This window comes from Ochotona princeps, chromosome 17, assembly GCF_030435755.1.
Source record: "Ochotona princeps isolate mOchPri1 chromosome 17, mOchPri1.hap1, whole genome shotgun sequence".
Classification (NCBI taxonomy): Eukaryota; Metazoa; Chordata; class Mammalia; order Lagomorpha; family Ochotonidae; genus Ochotona; species Ochotona princeps.
This window is the reverse complement of record NC_080848.1, coordinates 24,919,382-24,929,986: the sequence shown is the minus strand read 5'-3', so window position 1 is coordinate 24,929,986 and position 10,605 is coordinate 24,919,382. Positions and strand designations below refer to the sequence as shown.

Genomic DNA, 10,605 nt, shown 5'->3' with positions numbered 1-10,605 from the left:
ATTTACTATAGCAAAAGCACAATATCAACCCTTGTAAACTAACACAATAATACAGAAAATGGATATGCTCACACATATAAAAGGTCCTTAGAATATGCTCCACCTTTTGTGAATTTCCTTTTTTTAGCTTAAAAAAATTCACAAGATCATGAAACAAAGCAATGTTCTCTACAGAATTTTTGTAATTATCACACATCTTTATATATCTAAAACCAGAAGAATGAATAATTACATTAAGCTCATGGGTTTTAATATCTTTGTTTTTATTTTCATTTCTTCAAAAAGGTTTTTTTTTTCTTTTTCATTTCTTCAGTGACACAATGGTCATTCAGTAGCATGTTACTTAACTTCATGTTGTAAAAATTTTACATTTTTCTTTCTGTTGTTGATTTTGGTTTTTGGCTTTTCATTTAAGGGGATGTACTGTAATTGTGTTATAGAGACTATCATATTGAGATGTGACGATACAATGCAGTATGCATCTCTACTTCCAAATCAAAGATGAACTCCTAATGAAACTGTTAAATATATATTGGTAATAGGATGCTGTACTCTCTGCCATGGTCCATACCTACATTGTCAGGACATACTTAAATAGCAGAATGATGGACTTATGACTGTTTGTGAAGGACTATACTATTGTAATAAAGTATTGGAAATCAGTGGGAGGGGGAAGGAATTTCAGAAGTGGGAAAAGAAAACCCCGGAGTCTGTGAAACTGTATCATAAAATAATAAGTAATGAATAAATGGAAAATTTTAAAGAATCCTATGGAGAAAATATTTGAAGGATATTTACTAAACAAAGGACTCGTATTAATATTTGGAAGTTAATTATATGACAAACTACCCATTTATAAAGTGGACAAAAATCTGAACAGGCATTTCTAAAAAGAAACACAAATGACTAAGAAACATGAAAAGATATTCAACTTCATTAGTCATTAGGGAAACATAAATTGAAACCAGTGAGATGCCATTTCACACTGACTAAAATAGCTGTAAGAAATAATATGGGTAATAACAAACGTTGACAAGAATGTAGAGAAACAAGAATCATCACACATTGCTGGTGTGGATGGAAACTGCACAGCCACAGTAGATTCTAGAAAGAGGTAAACAGAGTTTTCAAATTCAATTCCACTCCTAAGGGTACACCCAAAAGAACTGAAAATGGACACACCAAGACCTGCGCATCGATAGTTGTGAAAGATTTATTCATAATCAAAAAGTGAAAACAATATAAAACATCATCATCTAATGACATAAATGTGATATATCAATAAAATGGAATACCACTCAGTAAAAGAAAAAATATGGATATGGACCTCAAAGGCATTACACTAAAGAAAAAGAAAAACAGCACAGTAGCACGCATTATCACTTTGTTTATATGGAATCTTCAGGAAAAGGAAACATTACAGAAAGTAGATCAGTGGTTGCTCAGGATTGGAGATGGGAAGCAGCAATAATTATAAAGAAGCATGAAAGATATTATTAAGGAAGTGAGTCTGATACGGGAACCTGGGCAACTCCCCTGTGAGGTTGCAGCTTCCACTGGTAAGCATGAGAGCCAGGGTTGGGGGCAGACTAGGTCAGGCCAGTCTACAGTACCCATCGGCATATGTGTTGGCTGGCAGGAATAGCAGGGGGAGCCAGGCTGGACTAGCCCACAGAACCTTCTGACATGTGCAAGAGCCAGCATGTAGTACAGGTATTGTTGGGCCACAATACCTACCAGTTCACGCGAAGGCTGTGGGGGTGGAGGGAGAGCTAGGCTATACACCCACCAGTGTGAGCTGGGACTGAGGACAGGCCAGGCAGCATCCATATTGGTGAATGCTGAAGTAGGGTGAACCATGCCAGATTAGGCTGCAACACTCACTGGCCTCCTCACACAAAAGTCAGGGTTGGGAATGGGACTGGTAGGGGCGCTTCATATGACTCCCCTGTTATGCCACTGCTTCTACTAGTGAGCATGACAACTTGGACTGGGGGGCCAGACCAGGCTGGACAAGATAACACATGTCGGCATACATGTGAACTGAGTCTGGAGTTGGGGCAGACTGAGCTGGGCCACAACACAAATGAGTATGTGTGAGAGCCAGGTTAGATATAGGACACACCAGGGGGACATGCAAAAATTGGAGCTGTGGCTGGGCCAGGTGGGGTTTACTGTAGGTCACCCTCACTAGGCTGCAGCACCTGCTGGTATGCATGAAGACTGGGCCTGAGGATGGCTGAGCTAGGCTGATTGCAGCACCCATTGGTTCGTGTAAGAGATGGGGCTGGGGGTGAATAGCTAGTGGCATGTATGTGCCTGTGCACATGTATATCCCAGTATGTATATGTGCACTGGCTGGCACAGGTGACAGAACTAACCTGACCTTACATTGACTGGTCCTGTCTGAGATCATCCCAGGTGAGGTTTCTTGGGGGACTCCCCAACTAGACCACTGGATTCAAACCTTGGCCACAGCGAAAATCACAAGAAATGTGGTCTGGCATTGGAGTGCACATATTGTGTCTGGGCCTCCTCAGTTCCTGATGCCCATGTCCTCAGTGTACATCTGTGTATGCTTTCACATTGCATCATCCAGACCAGCAGCAGATATCAAGTGCCTCATCAGAGGATAGAAAGCAGACAGAACAGACAATTCTCCTGGACAAGCTTTGCAGCAAGGGCCTACATTTGCTGGCACTAAGATGGATGTTGTCAAACAACAAACCTTAAAAATATGTTCTCAACCCTGCAGCAATGAAACCAACATCTCAGAACTGTCAAATCCACTCAAGTAGCAGCCTTGGAACATGCTTCCCCACATCAGAGCCTTTAAAAATCATTAAACAACCCTCCTCCATCCCCAGGTGCTGCTGCAGTTTGACAGCGAAGAGCAATCCTCCATTTATCCCACCTACTTTCCTCCATACTTCCACCCTCCTTACCCTAATCTGAGGCCCACGTGAGCATGCATCTTTCACACTTATGTAAACAATATTAAAACTATTTTAATAAGGAGGTGAAACTGTTTCTAAACTGATTGATTGTGATGGCTGTATCATTCAGGAAAGTCACTAAAAATCAGTGAACTGAATTCCAGAAGTGGTTTTGATTGGTAACCAATCATAGGTGCCTTTTTATACAAATGAACTCATTTATTCCTTTTCAGATTAGGTAAAACAGTTCTGTAGTATGTAAATTATACCCCCATGGAGTTGTGACTGTCAGAGGTTGGAAGGCACCACTGGGACTGAAGGATGTGAGTATCTGGCTCTTTGTTCTCAGTTTGGTCTCAGTTCTCCATATGAACCCCGCCGCAGCAGGCTGCTTGAATGTCTTTACTACACAACAGCACAAGTGAGCCAAACCAGAACTAAGCGTGCTCTATACTTCTTATGACATTCCCATGGAAATCAAAGCATTACATAGGCTACATTCCATTCAGTATAACTAAACCTCCACATCCATCTAAAACTCAAGGGGAGGAGAATTTGGATTCACTTTTGAAAGGGAGGCAAGTAAAAGAATTTGTGGACACACATGAAACCACTCTCCTTTAATCTCCACTCAGATCATAAATTACATTCACTCCCACATGCAAAATATTCTTATATACTCCTAAAATGTCAAAAATATTCATCCCATTATAATACTGAGGTCCAAATTTTGTCATCTCAATCATGTTCCAGTACAGATGAAGCACCTCAGATGTGGTATCTCAAACAGAATTCCTTATGAGTTGTAAATCTGAAAACTTGAGGGAGCCAAGCCTTCTTCCCACACAACAGTAGTCAGATACAGCATGACTTTGACAGACCCTTCCTTAAAAAAAAAAAAAAAAGACAGAAAGAAGAGAGAGGAATGGCAGGGGACAGGGGAGGAGTTTGGTAGGAAGTCCCGAAACCTAGTGGCTCTGAAATCCATCAGGGCACCTGTGAGCAGACCTTAATTAAAGTCTAGGTCCAGGAGTAATACTCCATCGGCTACTGCCTCTGCCTTTTGGGCTGCTGTTTTGGCCTAACTTGAGAGATAGTTCAAGTTTGCAGTTGATTTGCTTTCTCAGTCTGTTTCTTCCTTGTATAATTTATGGAGGTCAAATGATTTTTGTTTCACTTTGTATTATCTAAGTCTCTTTAAGCCCAAGCTGATAGGGTGTCCGACAATATAATTTTCTAAAGCATGTAGTGGATACTCTGTAAATTGTATTGGAGTTCACATGATCAGAAAAAGCCAAACTCACAAATCTCTTTGGGAACAGCACTTTGGCTAAAACATTGTTGAGAGGTAAACACGTGGAATGACTGTGCTTTAACAATGTTCTCGAATTTCCAAATCCTCAGTTTCATGCGGGTATTTGCACAATATCTCAAGATTTGGTCTTTGTCAGAAAGCATAACATATAAGGGTTGATAATCTTCTCAAGGGCACCCAGTTTCCAGAGGTCACAAGCTCTGCCTCTTTTGGTTTTCCATTTCTCAACTTAGATGTAACAACACCACTTTCAGCATTTTGCTCTAAGCAGCAAAAAGAAACTGATCATGCTTTGCGCATTCTGCCCACGGGTTCGCTTAACCGATCATCCCACTCTCTAGGGATAATCTCCACTTTTTCCATGAACACAGATGGCCCAGGAGGTTGCTGAACTTTCTGCCCCTAGAGAACAAGCATTGCCTTTTTGTCTTTTCAAATGACATTTCTTCCTTTTCCATTCTTGCCTCACCAATCAATCCCCGGGCAGGCTGTACCACAAATTCCATTAATTGTCTCTTCGAAATTCTTGAGTTTTTCCCTCATCCTTGCTTTAAGATCATTCAGGCCTCCATTCACTGCCTGGTTTTCACAGACACTCTCACATTTTACAGTTTTGTTTTGGTAACACCCTATTTCCAAATACCAAAATCTACATTAGTCATCTCTAACCACTCAACAAATCACTGTAAAACTCTGCATGGTGAAGTAAGAGTAAACTTGACTCCCCAGCTTTGAGGGTGAAAACTTAGTTTTTGTGACCCCAGGGGTGTGAACCTAACTGGGCAGTTCCAGCGCCGGGCCTCTCAGGAGCCTGCCAACAAGATATCAGCAGGGGCAGCAGGCATGCAAAGGCTAGATTCTGCTGGAGAACCCCTCTCCGGAGTGACTCACTCAACAAGAAGCACGAAAAGGTAGAGGCGTTCTGGGGAAGGGCCTCAGTTCCTCCCTGCACTGATCTCTCTAGGGATTGCATGAGGATTCGCATGACAAGGCAGTTGGCCTGCCCCACACCACGTGATCCCAGAGACTACGATAAAGCCAGACGGAAGCTATCCTTTTTAAGACCTAGCTTTAAATCCCCAAATCATCATTTCTGCCACATTCTATTCATCACATGCAAGCCATTAGGGTTAGCCTACATCCCACTGGAGGGGATTAGGATTCTACAAAGAGAGACATGTGATATGTACAAACAGGAAGATACTTGAGATTTTTTTGTAAGAGGGAATTAAGAGATGCTAACTCTGGCGTAAAATCTTTTGGAATCTATATACACAAGCTTATTAAAACCACTGCGGCAGTCAAACTAAAAGAGATATATCAAAAGTAAGTTCCTATTGGACTAACTGGAGGCAATGGCCAAAGTCACATACCAACCTACGCACAGCAGCAGCAGCACAGAAATAAGCAGAGGGTCTCACCCACTCTAGAGAATCCAAAACCTGAAGCAGAATTCTCGGCCTTGTATTCTTAAAAGCAGCTCTCTTCATTCTGGAATTTTCATCTGTTCCAACTAGTGAATTACGAATGAGAGCATTTCCAGAATGAACACACTGGAGCTTCCTCTGCATGGTCCACACTTTCAACAGCAAGCTCACTGAGTCAGCCAAGAGGCATCTCGCAGCTTGCAGACCTCAGTGGAGTGCAAAGTCCGTGTCATTTTAGTTTTAGCACAAGTACACGGTTGTTCTTTGTACCGTGGGAAGCAACATTGCTGGGTTGTACAGCTTGTTTCCCTGGTGCACAGCCACTCTCCCTTCTCCCCTTTGAATGTCATTATTCTGAAAAGCTGAGAACTTGGGGAAATCAACCATTGAACCTCCAGAACAGGAATCATCAGGCATACAAAGTAATCCAGAGCCTTGCAGTCAAAGGCTTTATCTGTGGACGGCAAGGCCTCATCAGGGTGTTTCAGTAAAGAATTCATGCCCCCTCTTTCAGAAGCTGTTTGAGAAAGTCAGGGAACCATTTAAGAAGAGCTCATAGCGATGTTCAGTAAGAACAGAATTCCACAAGTTGAATGAGCTGTAGATTGCTTTATAATCATTATCATTGTTACCAGTACTATTACATTAAATTATCTGAAATTTCAGAGCAGAACTGTGCTAATTGAATCTGACACTTGAAAATTTTGTTTTATTATCTTAATAGTCTTGTATAAGACATTTTAAAGTAATTTAGACTACAAATTTCTTTCTAAAATCATTACCTCTTTTTATGAAAAATATCACTATTTTCAATTGCTCCTTTTGTAGCTCAGAACCTTAAAATGGATGTTTTTCACAGCCCTTTTTTTCCTCTCCATGAATTGGGTCCTTTGAGTCTCATGGAGGTGGATGTAGGCTTTGCCAGCGCCAATTGCAGAGGATTCTGACAAATCAAACAACATCCAATTGACAATCCAAATAACATCTCTGTAAGAGTGGCAGAGTTTTTGGACTAGGAAGAGGGAACACCTCATAAATCTCTAAAATTCTGTCGGCTTCTTAAACAGAGAGAATAAAGAGTTCTTTCGATTTAGACAAAACCAAATTAACCCAGTCAAATCAATGTTACATTAAACTTAGAATCCATGCTATGTGATATCTATATCCACTCTGGGTTTGCTGGATTTGGAACAAAATTCTCATGAAACAGAAATAATAAGAATAAGCACTTTAAGTTTACACGGTACTCTAAAGTTTTCCAAACAACTTTGCAAATATTCAAAGCAAGGTATTCCTTAAATATCTCAGGGTTGTGGTTCTGCATGTTAAGTAAGGGAATCTAGGTATTAGAAAAGTAAGTGGCTGGGTCACATCTGGTTACTGAGGCTCACTGCTTTGGACTTTTTCTGGACACTCACTATTCAGATTGGCATCCCAAGGCCAGCCACATGATGTCCCTGGAGGTACATTAGAAAAACAGGATCATTGGTCCCACTGCCTATCTCGAGAATCAGAATATGCTGTTAACATGGTGCCAGAGATTCTTGTGTACACGTAAGAGGTCTGATATGCATCACACTGCTTTGTTCTGACTCTGGGTTGTCAAAGCCTGTCTTACATTCAGATTAGGAGCCATTATACCTTCACCTGTAATCATACACACCCGGAACCTTCCTTGCCTTTCATTCTTTGCCGGGGTCCCAGGAAGTCCAAGATATCTGAGATTCCTTAGTCCCACTGACCTGACTCACAATCAGCTTTTCTTTAAGCAGAGATGAAATCAATGGATGCCAATACCCTACAAGGAGTCCAAACTGGAGATACAACTGGCGATAAGAAAGGAGGCATCTTATCTTAAGGATGAGAAAGACAATGTGTCCAGAGTAGTTAGGACAACTCCTCACAATGTTACAATCATTTATCTTTCTTCTTTTCCCAAAAGACTCTGGTTGAGGCCAGACATTCCTGAATCATATCCCGTGAAGGAAAGATCCAGACCCTGCCTCCAGAGATTCATTTAAAACTTCGAACCCAATAGGACCATCACATTATTTGACACTGTTTAAAACTCGTTCTGGGGCCAGGCGGCGTGGCCTAGCGGCTAAAGTCCTCACCTTGAACACGCTGGGATCCCATATGGGCTCCGGTTCTAATCCTGACAGCTCCACTTCCCATCCAGCTCCCTGCTTGTGGCCCGGGAAAGCAGTTGAGGATGGCCCAAAGCTTTGGGACCCTGCACCACATGTGGGAGACCCGGAGGGGGTCCCTGATTCCCGGCTTCGAATTGGTGCAGCACCGGCTGTTGCGCTCACTTGGGGAGTGAATCATCGGACAGATCTTCCTCTCTGTCTCTCCTCCTCTCTGTATGTCTGACTTTGTAATAAAAATAGATAAATCTTAAAAAAAAAAAGAAAACTCATTCTGCTGTGATGCAGGGTATCTTCTATTTACTATCTGCTGGCGGAAGATGTCAATACTGCCATCTGAGAAGCAAAAATTTCACAGTGAAGTTATTTGCCCCAGATCTATAGCTAATGTCAACATTGGATAGAAAGCTGATCACATTCATTTTTACCTCTTAGATCATTTTAAGTTCTGATAGATTCCAAAACACATGAGAAAGTGTGACCACAGTAGATATTACTCATTTTAATTAAGTCTTTCCTTTAAAGAGAGCTACGCTTGATTAGAGTCGGAGGGCAGGGGTTGGAATCCCATTTCACTTTTCTACCCGTGTGACCTTAGATACATCTCTTATCTGATTATGGAGTACTTCATGTGAAAAAAAACCCAAACCAAACAAACAAACAAAAAAACAGACAAAGTCACCTTTACTTTTGTCATAAGATTGTTTTAAAACTTAGACCAATAACTCTGCAGATGGCTATCTTAACACCTGGGCAATAAAATTTACTTAATCACTAAAACTGAATCCATGTTGCTTATGAATTATTGGGGTATATTTCCTTCTCATTTTTAGTTTCTAAATCCAATCATACATTTTCCTCACTCACTCAACTTAGGATAGCCCAACATATTTACTCTATATCCTAGTTTTACATTTGAAAAGTTGGTGGGTCAAAGCTCTTTAGCTCTGGGCCTGAGGAGCTGCTCTGGTCACAAAGGATTGGCTGCTTCTGGGTTGATGGTGGCATGTCACCCACAGCATTTCCCTGACATCATGATGGGCTTACACTGGAATCCCAAACTTTTCCCTAATGGATTGACAGGAATGATGGGACAGAAATAGGGAATGGAATACAAAAGCTACCTAGTGTCTGTAGATGGCTGTTACATGAACTTGCTACTTAAAAATACAGAAGAAAACACAAATGGGATACTGTCCTAGGGTTATCTCGGTAAAGTTTAATCAGACATAAATATGTAATAATTTCTTTTAAATCAGAGGTGTTGAAGACAAGGAAGATTGGGAGATGAGAGAGTATCAGAGAATCTTTGGTGGAGATGTGTGTGTGTGTGTGTGTGTGTGTGTGTACATGCAATAAAGATTTTTCAACTTGAAGAAAAACAAACATATTCTCAATACTCAGGCCAAATACAAAAGTCTCTAGTCCAGCTTTGATATGGTCCCCAGATTGCTGATTGGATCCACGTCATAGAGGCAATACACAAGCAGGAAGCAATATGGAATAAGAACACATCTCAGGACTAAATTTCTAGTATTGCTCTGTGGAAAATTTCTGAGCTTCAAATGCCTTATCTCCAATGGAGGTAACACTATATATCTCGTTGGTTGTTGTCAGAATTAAATTATATAAATCACAAGTAAGTGTTTAACGACTTGCATATCCAATAAATGTTGGGTGTGATTTATCTTTGTTCCCTGAAAGCAGACAGTTGCAAGTTCTTTGTTATCCCTCTCTTTGAGAGGTAGAGTCTCATCCAGCCTCAGAAAGAGAGCTGGCTTTACTGACTTGCTTGGCCCATGGAATGCAGTAGACATTATATTCTTAGGCTTTCAATGTCAGGTCCTGAGAAACCAGCCTCCTATCGTGTAACTCCAGAACCTCATCACACTCGATGGAAATGCAACCAGATTCATGCAGAGATCCACAGGGAAAACCCAAGGACCGCAACTCACCAGCTGGGACTGAACCACCAGAGCTGTGGGTTCCCCTCTCCTACAAAAGCCATCTCAGTGATACCACACAAAACCAAGATGAAGTCATGCCCACCAACCCCTCCCTGAATTTCAGATTTGTGAGCACAATAAATGATTGCTATTGTTTTAAGCCACTTAGATTTGAGATGGTTTCTATCAGTAGATAATGGGAACAAAGGGTCAACATTTGGCTGATAAGAATTTTAGAAAAAGAGATGAGAAAGGAAAAAAAAAAAAGGTAACAATAGAAGGAAGGAAGCTTTCAAAATAATATGAGAAAAAATTCCCAGAACTCAACCTCTAAATTTAAACCGAAAGAAAATAAAAACACTGGGTGTTCAGCATAGTGCATTACAAAATACTTCATTCCTAGGTGTGTCATCCCAAAGTTTCATAGAAGATCCTAAAGCACTAAGACGTGATCCTAAAAGTTTCCAAACAGTATGAAAAGGGTGGAGAAAAAGTCACATACAAATCTTAGAAGTAAATTGTTCATACCGGCAGTGCTGAGTGCTAGATGACCAGGAACAAATGCTTTAAAACCAATGAAACAGAAAGCATTTGGACCCAGAATTTCATTCACAAATGATTACTTGAGTCAGGGGAAAATGATTTTTAAAAAATGCAAAGTCCCAATGATTTTCTTCTGCCAGAAAGTCAGTCAAAAATAAAGCCAATCCTGAGATCCTGGATAGAAGTATCAAGGAATTCCCAAGAGGAAGAGGATGGGAAACCCATGTGTCTTCTGCCAATCAGGCCTTCAGACCCATCAGCCTGGCTTGAGAATGGAGCACCCAGCAGGGA

The 10,605-nt window shown here is 41.0% G+C and overlaps 1 pseudogene; it reads left to right on the top strand.

Annotated features, from left to right (window-relative positions):
- The first annotated feature begins 8,862 nt into the window (after positions 1-8,862).
- Positions 8,863-9,027, top strand: LOC131482370 (small nuclear ribonucleoprotein F-like; annotated as a pseudogene).
- The last annotated feature ends 1,578 nt before the right edge of the window (positions 9,028-10,605 follow it).